The following is a 17841-nucleotide window of genomic DNA, read 5'->3' on the forward strand; positions in this document are numbered from 1 at the left end:
AACTTATATGACACAAACTAGTGAGCATTTAGCAAGCTGAATAATTACATCCAGATAATATAGTCTTTACTATATTATCTGTATTACGGTTTACTATATTACCTATGTTATCAATGCTAGCTGCGGTTTGAATCTCCTGGTTGAAAAAGCGATTAACTTTCTATTTCTTGTACAGTTCTGTGGTTAGAATAAATCTCTTCTGCATAGACAAGTTTTCATCCTCACTGCTGCGCAAGAAGAGGAATATTTCCCCACACTAATTTTGAAACATCCAATGATACATACGCTACAAGCATTTTCTTCTACATATTTTAATTATCCGTCCAAAATGTATTTGTGTATTTCTGAACCGTAAACGTGATTGTCTTGTTTGTATATACATATAATACTCGGTATTCATTTCCAAAGCGTGTCTGATTCGTTTTTTATTTTTTTATTTTTTATTTTTTTTTAGAATTTATCTTTATTGTACCGACGGATACTTGGTTGTTCTGTCAATGAGATTTCTTCAGGCGTTTCTTTTTGTAAGTATGGCGACATCTATGCACATGAAATGTATTCAAATATTACATTCATTTTTAAGCAGTGATGTTCTTGTACTTGTACTGTGAAGCTAGTAATGTACTTCGGAGTATACTCGTTTATGTTTTCATAAAATGAATTGGGTGTGTGTTGGGGGCACGGTTTGTAAATACACATTATTTCCATTTAAATAATGAAAAATAGTGCAGTGCGTACTATTTATTGTATTCCAACATTACATTTCAGCTTTGGAAATTTTAATTGTGCTCTCATTGCTCAATAAAAATAACATGCAATCAGATCAGGTTCAATTTAGATATATCTTTATTATCCCCGAAGGGAAAACTGAGTGCAACATTTAAAATCCACATACATTTGACAACCATACAAAAAAAAAAACAAAAAAAAAAAAACATCTACAAACAGAAGTATTCATCCATAACTCATTTCCTGCTGTGCAAGAAGAGGAATATTTCCCAATATTCTCATTTTGAAACATCTGATGATCAATACAAGCATTTGCATATAACATTTTAATTTGCTACCATTACGTTACATTACATTTATTTATCCAAAGCGACGTACAATGAGTGCATACCGAAGGTCATTGTAACAGAAACACAAAACACAGGTCTGATAAGATACAATATTCATTATGTAACAATTAATCATAGCCATGAACACATTAATTCCAGTTCACATAGTAAGCATAGTCTAGGTCAGACAATAATCTTAAATCAAACTAGGAGGCATGACAACAAGCTACAGCATCAAAATAACAATTCAAGTTCAATATAAGTGCTGGATGGAGGTACATGGAATATAAAAGTGGTACTGGAGGTACATGTACAGCATGTAAGTGCTACAGGAACAAAGTGGAAGGATATGTGATAAGAGTGCTCCTAGATTGGGAGTGCCTTGCAGAGTGGTGATAGTTAGTCCAGGTATAGTCTGAAGAGATGCCTTCTAGCAACAGTGCATTTTGTATTACCCATCGATAGACATGGTTGTCTTGTTTGTATATACACAAAATACTTGACAATCACCTTTGATACATGCCTTTTTCTTTTTTTGCATGTTCCTATACTGGCTTTCAGTGGTTAATAATGATGACGCTTGATTTCTCCAGACACTTTTTATTGTAAGTACTGAGATACCTGAGCAGGTGAGATCTATTCTAATATTGCTTTGATTTTGAAGCAGTGGTATGGTGGTGTTGTGTTTATGTGGAGACTTCTTTTATGTAATCAGACTTGTGTATGTGTTTTTTGTAACAAATTGCTTTAGCTTTTTATAGAAATTCAGGAACTTCCAAAACAAACAGTACAGAATGACTGTAGCATCTACATGTTGTTGGTGAGACACACATGGATGTAATCCTGTTCACTTCTGTAAGATGTGTACTTTTCAAGAATAATTAACACAAAAGACTGTGTTATATTTGCAGTATCCATCATAAATAGTCCTGTAATGCACCCAGGATCCTTTGCACTTGGATTTAGAAATTGTTTCTGTACTAATAAATTACCCATAATATGTTTGTGTATTACCCAACCACATATCTGGTCATTTATATGCATTCAAACATGTCATGTTAATCAATAGGCTATTAGATATTGTGTGATTCACTGCATTAAAATGATTATAAACTTTTTTTGTAGTGATTTTAACAATAAAAAAGGTATAACAGGAGGGTCTACATAATAATGGCTTAGAATGTTAATATGGTCTTTTGTAATGGTGTTTTGTGTTTTAGAAAAGCAATGGGGAGCTTGCTGTAATGTGGATAGAACTGGTCTAATAGCATATATTCATAGTTGCAACCCACAATGCATTTTGTATATTATCACACAACCATGAATGTGATTGTATTGTATTTTATGGGCACACTAACAAGTCAAATTTTGTAGTATATTTGGTTGATTCTTTTTGTGGAATAATAGTAGCCTAGATCTTATGAACTAATTGTTTATTCTAAAATAGACATCTTAAATGGATGTTAAGATGCATCTTTGAAAGTTCAACCATTTGGTTTAATGGATAAGCAAAATAGAGAATGTTCTTATTTATTTAAAAAATAAGAATTCTCTGAATATTGTCCATCTACTTTCCATTAGACAGGAAACGGCAGTGGCCCCAGAATATGCCACAGAAGATCATTTATTGGGATCCCTATAAAATACCATTCTGTTTCATCCATGGTTGTGTGACAAATACCCAAAATGCATTTTAAACTAATATGCAAAATGTCTTCTCATTGGTTTATTCTGAATACTCCCATATTCTCACACAACCATGGATGGAACAGCATGGTCTTTCATAGGGGTGTCAATAAGTGATCTTTCACAGTATATTTAGTCAGTTCCATTTTTTGGGGCTACAGCTGTTTGGTGTCTAATAAATACCATCAATGGTAGCATTAAACACAAAGTTAATTTTGGATATTCAGAACAAACTAATCAGAAGAAATTTATGCATAATACTTAAAATGCATTTTGGGTATTTGTCACACAACCATGAATGGAACAATATGGTCTTTTTTAGGGATCCCAATAAGTGATTTTTGAAAGTATGCTTGGTAAGTTCCATTTTGTGGGGCCACTGCTGTTCAATGTGTAATCGAAAGTAGATAGGCTATATTTTGAGGATCCCTATTTTCAAAAAATAAGGATATTCTCTGTCCTGCTTATTTATCAAAACAAGTGACTTCATTCTAAAACACTCATCTTAAAATAAACTTAAGATGTCAGTTTTAGAGTTGAATCATTTGTTTTAAACAAACAAGCAATACAGAGAATACCCTTATTTTTTGAAAATAGGGATCCTCAAAATATAGCCTATCTACTTTCGATTACACATTGAACAGCAGTGGCCCCACAAAATGGAACTTACCAAGCATACTTTCAAAAATCACTTATTGGGATCCCTAAAAAAGACCATATTGTTCCATTCATGGTTGTGTGACAAATACCCAAAATGCATTTTAAGTATTATGCATAAATTTCTTCTGATTAGTTTGTTCTGAATATCCACAATTAACTTTGTGCTTAATGCTACCATTGATGGTATTTATTAGACACCAAACAGCAGTGGCCCCAGAAAATGGAACTGACTAAATATACTGTGAAAGATCACTTATTGACACCCCTATAAAAGACCATGCTGTTCCATCCATGGTTGTGTGAGAATATGCAAAATGCATTTCAACTAGTATGCATAATATTCTTCTTATTGGTTTATCCTGAATACCCACAATGCATTTTAGATGTTCTCAGGCAGCCAAGGATGTCTACGTTTTATTAGACATCAAACAGCAGCAGCCCCCCCAACAAAGGAACTGACTAAATATATATTGAAAGATCACTTATTGGCACCCCTAAAAAAGACCATATTGTTCCATTCATGGTTGTGTGACAAATACCCAAAATGCATTTTAACTAATATGCATAAGTTTCTTCTGATTGGTTTATTCTAAATATGCAACAATGCATTTTGTATATTCTCATACAAACATGGACAGAATATGGTATTTTTAAGGATTCCAATAAGTGATCTTTCACAGCATTTTTGGGGGCCACTGCAGTTCACTGTCTAATCAAAAGAAGACTGAGAAATTCCTTAAAAGATTACCAAAGGATATTTTCTGACATCAATATTCAAGACATCAAGTTTAGAATTAATCATTGGTTTATGAGACTTTGGCTCCACAAACAGAATCAACCAAATATACTACAAGCCTGGACTTCTCAGCATGCCCATGAAATACTATACAATCACATTCGTGGTTAGCACGTCCCGTCTCCTGACACTGTCACAGAGTATTCTCCCAGGGAAGCATGTTGTGTGTGCACCCTAAGTGGAAGAAAAAGCCTATTTGAACAAGTCTGTGTAAGAAATCTTGGTACACACCTTCGAAAATGAGGACCACTCATTTCCTTTGCAGATGGAGGAATACGTGGAGTCTGGAAAATGAACACCTTTGAAGGAGTGTGTCCGATGTTTTCATAATAAATTTCTTCAAAACACATTTTTTTTCCACCATGGTTGTCACACAAGCGTTATGGACGTAACCTGAACAATAACCACAACCTGTAAGAAGACCCCAGGAGAGCACAGAGCGCTACATAAGAGGCAGGCAGGCTGGCAGGCGTTTATTATACAGCAGAGCAGGTGGTTGGATCCATACGTAGCATAGATACAGGCACAGCGCAGGTTGCAGGATCTCACCGGGCAGGTAGACGTAGCCCACGGCAGAGTTGAAGATAGTCCTCTTTTCTAAAAGTTCATCCTTCAATTCCTCCAGTTTATTAAGCACGTTATAGAAAAGTCCATAAGCACAGAATCAGCAGGCAACAGGACAGTGGCTGTGGAGTGTGAACTAATGGAAAAGATGCACATTCCCCTTATATAGTCCGGCATCTTTCTGACAGTGCTGTGCCACGGCGGTCCTGGCATCCTCAGCAACAGGCATCCCCTCAGTCTGGTTGCTAGGCGATGGCGTGCATCCCCCCCCCCCCATCTCCTGCACATCTTGGGATCCAGAGATCTTTGCAACGGGACCATGATGTCACTGCCTCCGCCTGTAGGAGAGACAGGGGGAAAAAAAATGCTACAGCAACAAAAACACTGAGACGTAACATAAGCAGGATTTCCTATCGATCTGTGTCAAAACATGCCAGTTAGCACATGGGCAAAGAGCTCAGTTGAGCAGGGGGTGAGTTTTCTGGATGCTGCACAGGAAGACCATGCTTACCTGACAGCCTGTCTTGGTGTTCTCAGCGGAACTGTCAGTAGCCAGGTACCACTCCATGACACCCAGCAGGCGAAAACGGGACCCTGGTGCCATCTGGGAAGAGGGATGGGTCCAGCAGGGAGGCTGACGCACCCGAGGCTGCAGAGCATCCGAATTTCAGCTCGGAGTTGAGCTCGAGTCGACTCGGCATCCAGCTGGAGACGTCCAGAAGACAGACGTGTGGAGATCAATTCCTAGAAGACGAAGAGGGAGAAAGTTATTCCAAAAAAAAAAAAAAAACAATCCTTGCACACGTTTATACTGCAACATGTTAGGATGTTCACAGGGCAAACAAGGCACTATAATAGTAAAGTCCTTGGACAGACATTTTACATATTCTTTACAGTGATTATAGAAACATATTTTTTCCCATTTACATACATCTCACCCAAGAAGGTCACCAAGCCCATGCACACATCTTACTATAGCATTGGCATGCATAATACATTTCTAGGAAATAAAAAAACCAATGGTGAAACAACCTGGTAAGGATGCCCATTTTTCTTATCTTCTGCAGAAATGGTACTCTGTCTGCTATGTAATTTCAATGTTTGTTACATGGTTTTAAAGAAAATTGTTAGATATAAATTGTCTGATAATGTGTGCTGTCGGCAGGCCTTGGCTTTAAATGGGAAGACACTGGATTAAGGGCAAAAGCCTGACAAACATACATGTCTGATAGAAGCAAGGTCACGCAGTTACATAAAATCTCATTATGATACTACTGGCCTCTCTCATACAAGCAACTTTCTCTCTTCCACCCTCCTCCTCCCCCTCTCTCACCCCCTCTCTCTCCACCACCCACCTCCCTTCCTCCTCCCTCCCTCCCTCTGTCACTTATCTGCCCCCCTCCATCTCTCTCTGGCAAGCAAAAAAAAAAAAAAAAACAGGTCTGGCAGGTGTGTAGGGTCCAATTTAAAATGTTATCTTTTTTGTTGGTTGTCAAGGTGCAATGGCAACCATTTGTTCTGGTTTCTATAATTCCAATGAATTTGTAGTGCAACGAGGGTGAGGTTTGACCTTGCGTTCAACAAGGTCACGTCAACTCATCCTTGTGGAAGTGAATGCATTAAAATTGGCTAGATCTTGCCATGCCCTTGTAGCGCAAGTGGCCAGATGTGTGGGTGTATGTGGCCCTCAGATGGCCAGCTGACCTACACGACTGGGGGGGGGGGGGGGGGGGGGGGGGGTGGCACATTACATTAACCCAGACACTGAGTGCAGTGGGGAAGCACTGAGCCTTAATGACTCAATGAAATGATATGGGTCATTAGCACTGCCTAGATCTGCATGTGCTCTGCAGCATCTACATGACCCAGCCAGCAGCCATCTTAAGAGCTACTGGATACGTACTCCATCAGAAATGAGAAGTGTGTGCCCACATGAAGAAAACCGTAAGTTGAGCTGTACTGAACCTGTACCAAACCTGCACTGAACCAAGAGACCGTACATTCAGTTTATTCCACATTAACTGCCTGCAAAACAATCTCACCGATGACCAAGCGTAATTCACGTAACAATCAGCACAAATCTGCCAGAAACCAGCGCAGCTACACACATCTAACCACTTTTTTTAAAACTAAATTCGAGGATACAAAACTGTGACACTGGCAGGGGACCAAATTGTCCTTGAAAAAAGTTAAGGGTATAACATTACTAAAGCAGAATGTAGATTCATCTCCAGGGCCCAATGATATTAATTCACCTATCAATCAATCTGCTGGCTTGGGTCCGTGGGTACTCCCTTGAGTGGGTTATAATTAAAACGCTGTCAGACCAAACCAGGAAGCATTTGGTCGCCACGGCAATCTCTCTGAAGTAATTATCATGGACTCCAGCAGGCCTTCATAGAACCATTAGCAGCCATTTTGGAATGACTGTCAGAAAGTGTCATGTCCTATGACCCGTGAAGCACAATTGCTCATTCATAAAATACAAATCTGTGCAAGGCAGGCAATTGAGATATTAAGACATTATGCCACATATACGTACACATACACTACATGACCAAAAGTATCTGGACACCCCTTGGTCTGGGTTTTCCCTGAAGAGTGATCAATTTGGACAGCTTCAAATTTGACGAACAGCAATTTCAGCTGAATTGAGTGAAAATCCTCAACGAAAATGAATGGGTCTAATATCTTTGGGGGATGCTGTTATGTGCTGCTTACCCTTTAGTTGTCATCTTGATATCATGTAGTCTTTACTGGAGCGATAATGATGATTACAACAAACCTAAAAAAATGCAGTCTATAACAAGTGTACATGATAGTCAATTTAGAATGTGGAAGCATAGAGTGGTGGTGTAAAATGAGCGTTTCGTTAATTACACTCATTTTAAGCAGATCATGAAAGCCACTTGGTTGCCATGGACATCAGTAGTTTAGCGCAAAAGTGCTACATGTGCTTTATGTAAAAATTTTAGTCACAAATTCTCAAGATAGGAAATAAAAATGTGTTGTCTACGCAATCATTGGAATGTGGACATTGGAAGAAGGGGGGGATGTTCTGACTGCAGTGGGTGTAGTGGAAAAAGTAAAAAAATAAGTACAATGAAACAGGCGAAGGGGAAACCAGGTCGGTAACGGCTGCAATATTTCGTCCAAGAAGTTGCCACTGAATTTTGAGCGTGTGTGGACTATGAGCAGCTGAGGGTCAGATGGTGAGAAACTGACCCAGCCACCCCCCTCACTATATAAGGCCTGCTGCCTGGCCAGGGTGATTTAACACACAGAGGAGACTGTAAATATTTTACAGTAGGGCCTGTCGGCGACTCACGGCCACCTTCCCGCTTCCTTCAGCCTTCGCCGGTCCTGATCAATTATTTCCCCCCGGCGGAAACGCAAGCGTGCTAAACTCCGGCTTCGGCCAGGAGCGACCTTTCGCAAGAGCGATCCCTTCCAGGAACTCATCGGTAACCCAATTAAAATTTAAATGTCAGGGCAGCAATTATGGCCAAGGAAGTGAATAACTCAGGGCTGGGAGTCCTGCGGATGGAAGGTCTCATTCTTCCGCTGTCATTTCCAGTTAATATTGTGCGATCCTCCAGGTCCCTGGTGCTCAAATCCACCTGAGAACTGCTGGTTTTCCACCCTCCCTTTACCTGGGAGTCAGGTGTGAAGACAGTCTTGGCCAATTGCTAGCACTAATTGTTTAGTTAATTATATGGGAGAAAAGAAAACCTGGACCAGATTTGGATTTGAGGACCAGATTTGAGTATCCCTGCTCCAGGTTGTGGGTGTGTAATTTCAGGCAATCAGTGTGAATTAAATTTTTTTTCCCCTCAATGTATAGTTCCTTATATACTGTCAAGCTGAAGTGAAAGCACTTCAGCTTGACGGGAGGGAGGGGGGGGGGGGGTTACTGAAACTACCATTACCTGTTTTTCTCCAATTCCCAGAAAAGCACGGAGAGAAAATAGTCCAGTGTATTTTCCCGGATTGTAGCTTAATACATACAAAGGTACAACATGTGACAAGATGAAAGCTTTGCTTCCAAGGTAAAAAAAAAAAAAAAAAAAAACCTTATTCCATTAAACCCCATTAAATTAAAAAGCATGCCAAGTAGCCTCAGGTGAACCGAGCCGAATGTAATTTTCAGTAGCCTTAGTTAATAGACTGCCCTTAATCAGGCCGAATGCAGCCCAAAATCCTCCAGCACGCATCCCCCCCTGTCCCCTCAGACCGCAACACGAGGCCGTTTCTCCCCCAAAAAACCAGCGTAAGCGTTTGTCTTCGTCCCATGAATCTACATTAACTGCCGTGCGAATCGCACATTCATAACACCCGAGACGATTGGCACTTTGCCCCGTGGCACGGCAGCAGACTCAGACGGGGTTTCAGATTGCTTTCATTACGCCACCCTGCACCTCGCGGCTTCTGTCAGGGCATAAATGAATGCGATTACACGCCTGTGTATGAGCTAAATTAAAGCCATGGTGCTACTACCCGTCCATCAGTGGAGACTGGCGCCACAATTCGGTGAATGCTCACTACTGCCACGCCACAGAACAGAAGAACTCCCCACCTGGGTGCGACTGTTCCCTAAAAGTCACAGAGCCATTTGTGGAACAAAAAAAAAAAAAAACCCACTGGTAGTAAATGAGTTTAATGGTGACCATTTCTATGCATTTGTAAAGACTAGCATTCATCAAGTTTGGATGTTTACAGAAAGATCAGCGAGAGAGTATTTAGTTTGGTGTATACTTGAGGTTAAGACCAAATTAAGGCCACACCTCATTTCAACAGCTAGAGATCCAAATTAGGGTTGAAATGAAAGCCTCCAGGACGGTAGATCTCTGGGAAGCCTCCAGGACGGCAGATCTCTGGGAACAGGGCTGAGCAGCCCTTGGTTGAGGCCGTTACTGCAAACCCTGCCAGTCCGAACTCAGTGCTGACACACAAGTAAATTGTTAGAATGCCAAACAAGCAAGTTGGTTTTTATTGACCATGACACTCATCCTTGAAAGAAAAAAAAAAAAAAAGAACTGTACGCACCAGTTAATTAATCCGACTCAAGAACCACTGTGCAAAGTGCACAACGCACGTCATATCAGTCAAATTAAGGAAATGGAGCAGCAAGACAATGAATCACGATAAGTAACTGCCAGAGCAGAATGCTGTAGCAGCCAGCGTCAACTGCCTGGGGAACAAATCCATTAAATACAACAAAAAAGAAATGTACAAAATTCCAGTCGTTTGGAACTAAAAATGTTACTTAAGATGTCATTGGCTAATTTAAAAATAAAATTAACAGATCCCCGTGGCTCTCCTGGCAAGTCAAATGAAAATTCATGCCCCTACCGGTCAGACAAATCCACACCGCTGTTAGCTTCATGAATAACCTTCATCAGCCAGAGCATTTACCAAACCATCCTCTCACTAAAACAAGAGTTTGAATGAAATTACCATGGAAACATTCCACAGATATAATAAGACTCATTAAGCAAACCATTTAAAAAACCATTAAAAATTTTATTCTATACACCCCCCACACCCCCAAGGACAGAATATTTGGGTCATTCGACTCTGAGAGACACAATAGTATTATTCTACTGTGCGCCTGTAAATACGACCGTTTCCCTCCGTTTAGTACCAGCAAACTGGCGTTAGTAGCCGGAGAGCGGAGTAAAACTGCACGTGTAATCACTCTCCGTCTCCCCCTAAAACACGAGGGGGTCTGACTCGAGCCTCGTACGCTTGGGGCAGAGTAACCATGCTGCGTGAGCAATAAATAAATAAATAAACGAATAAAGGACAGGGCTAATGTTCTGGTTCACATTACAAGTGGAGCGAACGGCACAAGACCAACCGTGTAATTAACCCAGGAATAGTCTCCCCAGAACACTGGGAGGTAATTACATCAGCGTGAACTCCGGACCCCGCACAGAAAATTATACTTGCAGATTGCATACATTTACAGCTGTGCCCGAGTCCTTAAAAAGCCTGGCGTATATACTTTAAGGCCACAGGTAATTCACATTCATTTCTGTCTCTGTACAGATGGCACCGCTCGTACGGCGATCACAGAGTCCAGTACACTGGCCACAGGGGCCCTGTACACTCTAACATTAAGAGCAGCTGTGAGGGACGCTTCATGTGATGGTGGGGGGGCAGGAACAGGGGGGTACGGTTCAGAAATTTCGGACCTTATGTTCGGTGTTCACTCAACTCGGACATTGCCGTTGGCAGTAAACTCAGAAATTATTAGGCCTGCTTCCTGACCCGGTATATCCACCCAGTATATCACACGATGTCCGTGGATAGAATTAGTTTTGCAGAAGATGCATTAAAAACACCAAAAAATGCAGACCAATATGCACTTTCCTTCATGTTCACTAAAGGACCAGACTATAAGCTTTGACAGTATACACATTCCCAGGGGAGCTGAAAGAGGACAGTCCTAGAAGGAAGAATTTAATTAGTCAGTTAGCCAAAAAAACATTTTAAAAAGCATCTTAAGGAAAGATATGCTTGTTCACCTTGTTTTAAAAGTAGCTGCCATAAATTGCCCAAAACAGTTACTGTACAATAAAGAACAAAAAAACATCACAACAAGAACAAATCACATGAGATTTATTTGAGTATAAAAGTTGAGACAAGGAAAATAGATTCGGCTGCATGAATTACCCTTTAGTGCAAGGAGTTTTTAAAGCATCATTACCTTTAGAGAAAGACCAGGTGTAAGAACAAACTGGATCTAAATTACAGTGCATTCTTGGAACTGAAAAGAAATTGTGACTACCTACTTGAGCCACATTTCAAGGCTCAAATTAGCCACAATCAACCCTCTTGCTATAAATATTGTGCATCAATCACAGTAATCTATAGCAAAGCTGAATTTACAGCCACCGGCCTCAATTTCCATGTCATCTGTCCACTTAAATTGTAAGCAATGTAGCATCACATACGATAAAGTGGCGCATTGTTTAAACTGGATGACTGAACTCATGGGCACAGCAGTCTTGTGTCAAGGCGATATTTTACCCCTTTGAAAGCAGAGATGCTGACTTGCGGGTTTTTACAGGAAATTGATTCGCCGCCACTTGATTTACCTTGCTACCCTTCCACAGTTTTCCAAACGTGCGTGTTAACTGGAAGCACTTGTCCACAAGAGGATATCATTTTTCAAAGACATAAGTTACAATTGACTTGTTAAAGTTGACTGATTTAACAGTGATTGATCCGCCCGTTGTGTGCTTACACACACACACGCACGCACGCGCACACACACATGCACACAGACGCACGCACACACACACACAACGCCGCTTCAAACAAAGATCATATTTTCCACTGCTTCTCGTTTTCCTCATTGTGTGTGGCACCAGCTAATGTTCCACAGCTCAACCGTACACAGGTGCTGTCGCAGAATACCTGGGGCTGACAGAAAGGAAAATGTAAAACTAAACGCCTCGAAAAATACTGAAACATTGTTTCATCTCCAGGAATCCCTCCGACGCACCCACATTCTTTTTATTGCCGTTTTAGAAATGAAAGCAGCCGTTGAAATATTCCGAGTGCTTACATAATCGCGCACACACCATTTTTGTTTTTCTCCCATGGATGCTGACGAGTCACTGTGCAGCGTGCTGGAAAAAGTTCTTCCGTTCTCGCCAGCTTGCCCAGGAGTCTCATCAACTGTCAAACAAGAGCCCAGATAAAAGGGGGCCCTTCACAGAAATTAAGATAATAAGCCTGTCAGGGATATGAACAGGGGGGGGCTGACCTGCCAGGGGATAAGGAGGGGTGGCCCGTCAGGATAAGAGGTGGCCCGTCAGGGGCATAAGAGTGCTCCCTGTCAGAGCCCAAATGCCTCTTCAGATTCTGCAGCTAGCCAAACGCAAATGAAAGCGAGGCTTTGACACCTCGATGTCTCCATGTCCTGCCTCGGCCACCCGCAGCAGTGTGGGTCGCCCGCACAGCGCGTGCGTCTCTGATAATTGCGGTGGCTGGTAACACTGAAAGCAGCACTTACTGCCAACGGTCAGCCGGCTCAATCAAACCATGTGCAAGCCATTGCAAAACATGAGTGCTAGTAATTCATTATTTTAATGGTACTCCATTATTGAGAGGATGAGGAGTATATGGGCAGGGAAACTGCATATGTATTCATCAATCTGCTCAACAGTTTCTCTTAGCTGTCTCCCCCAGTGACCTACTCCATCATGCATAGACTCAACAGTCTGGGCCTCGATTCAAATAAAAGACAGTTTAACTATCAATGCCAGCTTTCTCAAAAAACATTATGATGTACAAGAGGCCATTTGATCTTTCACACGGGGTGTTTGTGCTTTAAAGTATGAAATATTAAAATGCCGTTACTGCCAGAAACAGTGATGGCAACTTGCATCCGCACCTGCTCCCTCTCCTCTTCCACGGCTTTTGATTGACAACTCGACACACTATTCTATTAAATATATTGCAGTATATTTCCTCCCACAAGGGCAAACCTGGGGCCCTAAAAGTCAGGGGTTACTGAATTGCATCATAGACACTGGAACTTATAAAACCCAACTCCTCCTCATTGCACAGCTTACACAGCAGGGCGACCAGCGAACTCTAAAAGGCAGACTCATTGTTTTTGTTGAGGGAGGGGGAGAGAACACGCTCAGGACCGTCCAAGAGCTGTTCCCACAGAGCCCATTACTCGGTAAGTACCATTCTCAGTCTTAAAAATGCGCTCCATCCATCCACAGGTTAACACAGTGGGCCAAGGACAGCTTACAAACAGCACAAACATTAAGGAAAAGCCAAACGGTTTTCCTTCAGGCACTGACCGACACGAGTCAATATCTCAGCGCGAGTGATGCAGGAGAGGAATAATAGCTTTTTAACAAAATCATCAGTCTGTGGCAGTTCCTGTGTGATATTTCATAGTGCTCTCTTCCCCCCTCCTCCCCCCAAAAAATAAGATATTACCCCTGACAAACAGGACCTTCAGTCCACCCCAGAATGTGGTGTTTGGTGGCGGGGAGGCGGGGGGGAAGCATCCGTTTCGTCTTGATAATTTCCATTTCAATCCACTGTTCAGTGGCCTCGGAGGGAGTGTCATTTGTATCGGTGATTGCTTATGCGGGAGGAGGAGTCGGGCGTGGCCATATATCACCTGCGCCAAGTGAAAAATGCTAGGGGTGGGCTTCATAAAGCACCATCCTTTCCAAATCTTTTTTTTTTTTTACTGGGCCACATCTGTCCACTTTTAACGTGAACCTAAAATAAAGAGGAGAAACATGAATTTAAAAAGAAAAATGTCTGCTTGATGCCTTTTCCCACACGCCGTCTAAGTGCAGAAACGTCAATGGAAATGATGCACTACAGCACAACGGCCGCTGAAGGACAGTTACATTGACTGGTTTTCAGTTTTAGACGCAGAGAGATTAATCAGCAACAGAAATATTGATGCCCCAAAACATGAGCAGGAGCATTTCCAAGGCTCGCAGAGGGCAGGGAAAATAAAACTCCCCGTCAACAGAGTCAACCTAAATCACACAATCGCCGAGTGTAAAACTAAAATGAATTGTGTCATTTCAAGTCCAAGAGTTAAGGCAACAATCTATTTATTACTTGAATACTCGGGCAAACACCCGTTTTCTCCTTGAACAGCAAAAACTACATTCACTACTCACTAGCTTCAACTTTCTCCGGCAGTCGCACAATAATGATGTCACAGTAGCAAAGCAATGTCAACCCATTAAGGTGTAACCATGACTAGAATGCTCTTAACTGAACATTCTAATGATGATGTAACAATCACTGCTGGGAACTGAATGCAACACAGTATAAAAATGGTATAAAGAAATACATACTCAACCCGTTGGGAGACTATGAACACAGTGACTATTAACCTGGCCAATCCGCTTGGGGAGTATTTAATACAGTGTGTGGTTCTCATCTTCAGCCTAGAATAGGCAGAGAATGAGGTAGCCCTTATAAATAAAAATCCCTGCATCACATCCTCTGATATTATAGTTATTATAAACGCTCTAAAACCCAAGATTAGTCAGCTCAACACAGATAAAGGGTCATGACAGTCTGCTGCTCATCTCCAGATAGCGAATTCCAACGGTCAGTGCTCAGGATTTGAGCACACTGGGAGACATTTTCTGCATACACACTGTATCAGAACTCCCAAAGCTGGATCAGCTCTCAATGGCAGAGAGTCCCCAGTCGCCCCCTCGTCTGTCCCCCAACATGCCTTTTAAAATGAGAGCGGTGACTGCGGGCAATTAGAGCCCTCGCATATGCCGGGAAAATATTTTAATGGCTTAGTTGATTAGCGCTTATTAGAACTTAATTGCAGTTCTCCAAAAAAAGAGATGACCTCCGCTTTGTTTACTTTGAGGATAAAAAGATTTCTTGGCAGGATGAAAACCCCTATCAAATTAATTCCCTTCTTGTTCCTCCTGAGGTCCCACTGCGCTGCAGTAGAGAAAGTGAGCCGCAGCAAAATGGCAGTTTGCCCTCTACCATTCACCTCATTCAACTTCACATCCACTCCATTAACTCAATCTGTCAAGACGCCATTTCCACCTCTCAAAGTTCCCCCGCGTTTGTCAAGATCCTTAACCCCCCCCCTCCCCCCCTCAAATGTACAAACATCTTAATCACAGCTCCTCACACGGTTTGTACACTGACAGTTCTGGGGGAGAAGAGAGAAGAAAAATGTTTGACTCCTGGCAATTTTAAAATGCTTGACGCGTGCGATTTGAGGTAATGTCATTGCCACTTGGCCGAACTGACATCCATTTGACATGTCATGCGATGTGATCATATTATGGCCAGAGGCTGCATTACTGATGAACATTGAGCAGCAAGCCTATAAAGTGACAAGGAATACGGACTGAAAGTCACCATTTCTGATTGGAGGCCATTTTGCACGGTAACAGCACCGGCCAATCAACAGTTTCACTCACCACAGGCATTCAGGCCTAAAAGATTCACTTGGAGGACAATTAGGCACATCTCTTTAGCACTTTTCTATGATGAAATCTGACCTTGTCCCAATCAAAATGACCCCCCCCCCCCCGAATTACACTTTATCCAAGCTGACGCTGTCCAATGCTCCATCGGAGGCCCTTCCAGTTACGGAGCGGCTAATGGGGAAGCCAGTCAGTACATCTTCATTTCCAAACATGTCCCCCTAAGTGAATTATAAATGAGCTTGGTTGGAATGCGAAGCGACAGCCAATGTCATGGAGCAGGCTGCAGAGTTTGACCGCGGTCTGCCGCGGTATTCAGCCGCTCTTCAACCTTACAAGACTCAACTTTTGGTTGCCCATTTATATCAAGCCTAAGTTTTGCCACGCAAAAGCAGCTGAATGCTCATTTTCGGTGGTATTGTCATCAAATTTGAACTAGGATTTGGCTCCATTGTTTTTCTAAGATGACCAAGCACAGCCACATGCATCTGTATCCACTAAAACAAGCAGGGAACCTCTGAGGGGAATACTATTTTCTTTGCCGCGTGAATAGCAGTGCGATTGTACAGCATGTCCCCTATAACCACCCACAGTCACACAATTCCAATGCCAGATACAAAGCCATACTGCAGCTGCTACAGCATCTCTTAAAAGAATATGTAGGTTATCATATGGCTATTAAAGTCTCTTCCCCTGTTGTCTGCAAACAAACCCGAGATGCAATAGACCAGCTTATGCGGCTGAGGTATGATTTGAATTTCCTTTACTTTAGCCTCAGCAACCTATAACTGTGGTACACATTGCTACAACATGAGAATGTAATGCGGTAAAAATAGCCTTTCCAAGGTGATAGAAAGGAGAACCCAGTTATGGACTCCCCCAGTTGCTCTACCAAACAGCCAAAACTGGAGGAAGTTTGATTGAACGATGGCCCTTCACCCCCCATGAGAATTTTACACACTTTCAAACAGGTGAAGAAAGAAAAGTCAGTTACAGGTGCACAGAAAAATCTGGACCAATCAGAGCCTTTCTCATGGCCAAGGACTGAACCACAGCCAGGGGGCACTTGAGTACCACTTCCAAAAAAAAAATAAAATAAAAGAAAATGTTGGAAATGTCTAAAATCCACATGCCAGCGCAGCCAAACATTATAATGAAACAATGTCCCAGAATAAGCAAACACAGTCCCCAGTGACGCGGAAGCACTCAGCACTGCGCAATGAACAAAATTAGTTCTGATGAACTTCTCGCTCGCAATGCGCCAATTGATCGTTTTAATTACCTACTATTCCCCAAGTTAGCAGAGAGCGCTGCGCTGCAGACTGCTCCCGTTTGAAATGCTTAATTAAAACTGCCCCACAATGGCTCTAACATTTGTTTGCAGCCCTCAGTTATTGAATTGAATTGACTGCTGCTGGTAGGAACACAAATCCTGGCCGTCAGGGACGGTAAATTACCTTCTGCACTTGCTCCAACAGCGGGGGGCGGGGGGACGATGGGGGGGGGGTGTTGGGGGGCTAAACTAAACGCTGCAGGTAATGGCATCGACAGGAATAGGAAGAGCTTTAGCAGGCGCCTGACGGCACACAGGCCTGAGCGTGACGTACGCTTCTGCAGCACGGGGGGAGGTATGAAGTGCAGCTCCTCAGCAGTCATTTTAACCACACGCTGATGTCCCCGAGACATCTGCCTAAATACCAAGTGGGAAACTTGAACGGTTTTGTCTGAATGGTTTACGGAGCCTCCAGACTTGTCTGGCCATTTCTGAATGCTACCTTTCGGGCACTCTCGTCCCCCGCGCCCAGACTTCATTAAAACACAACCTGGGCTGCATCCCGTGCCTTTTCCACGCTCCTTCCCCCATTTACACCCTAACTGAGCATTAATACGCCTGCAAACAAAGTGGCACAATTTGTGCTCACGTTTAAAGAGTCCCCCCCCCCCCCCGAAAGAGAACTAAATGACTTCACTGCCAGGCGCTCATTGTGGAGGGAAAAACCCATTTCCACTCCGGCGCATTAGGTCTTGCTGCATACCCAGCCGCAGTGGAGGTCATAATGGTGTATTAATAACGGTAAAGGATGTTTCAGAGTTGGCGTGTACTGCA

At 42.3% G+C, this 17841-nt stretch overlaps 1 long non-coding RNA gene across 1 annotated transcript in view; it reads right to left on the bottom strand.

Annotated features, from left to right (window-relative positions):
* Positions 1-4652: 4652 nt before the first annotated feature.
* The window catches only part of LOC135245789 (uncharacterized), a 50882-nt gene continuing 37693 nt past the window's right edge, over positions 4653-17841 (bottom strand). Inside the window, exons 3-4 of the long non-coding RNA XR_010327402.1 lie at positions 5276-5508; positions 4653-5102 (exon numbers count right to left, since the gene is read on the bottom strand). This is a non-coding gene — a long non-coding RNA (uncharacterized LOC135245789). The remainder of the gene's footprint in view (positions 5103-5275; positions 5509-17841) is intronic.

This window comes from Anguilla rostrata, chromosome 19 (genome assembly GCF_018555375.3).
Source record: "Anguilla rostrata isolate EN2019 chromosome 19, ASM1855537v3, whole genome shotgun sequence".
Taxonomy (NCBI): Eukaryota; Metazoa; Chordata; class Actinopteri; order Anguilliformes; family Anguillidae; genus Anguilla; species Anguilla rostrata.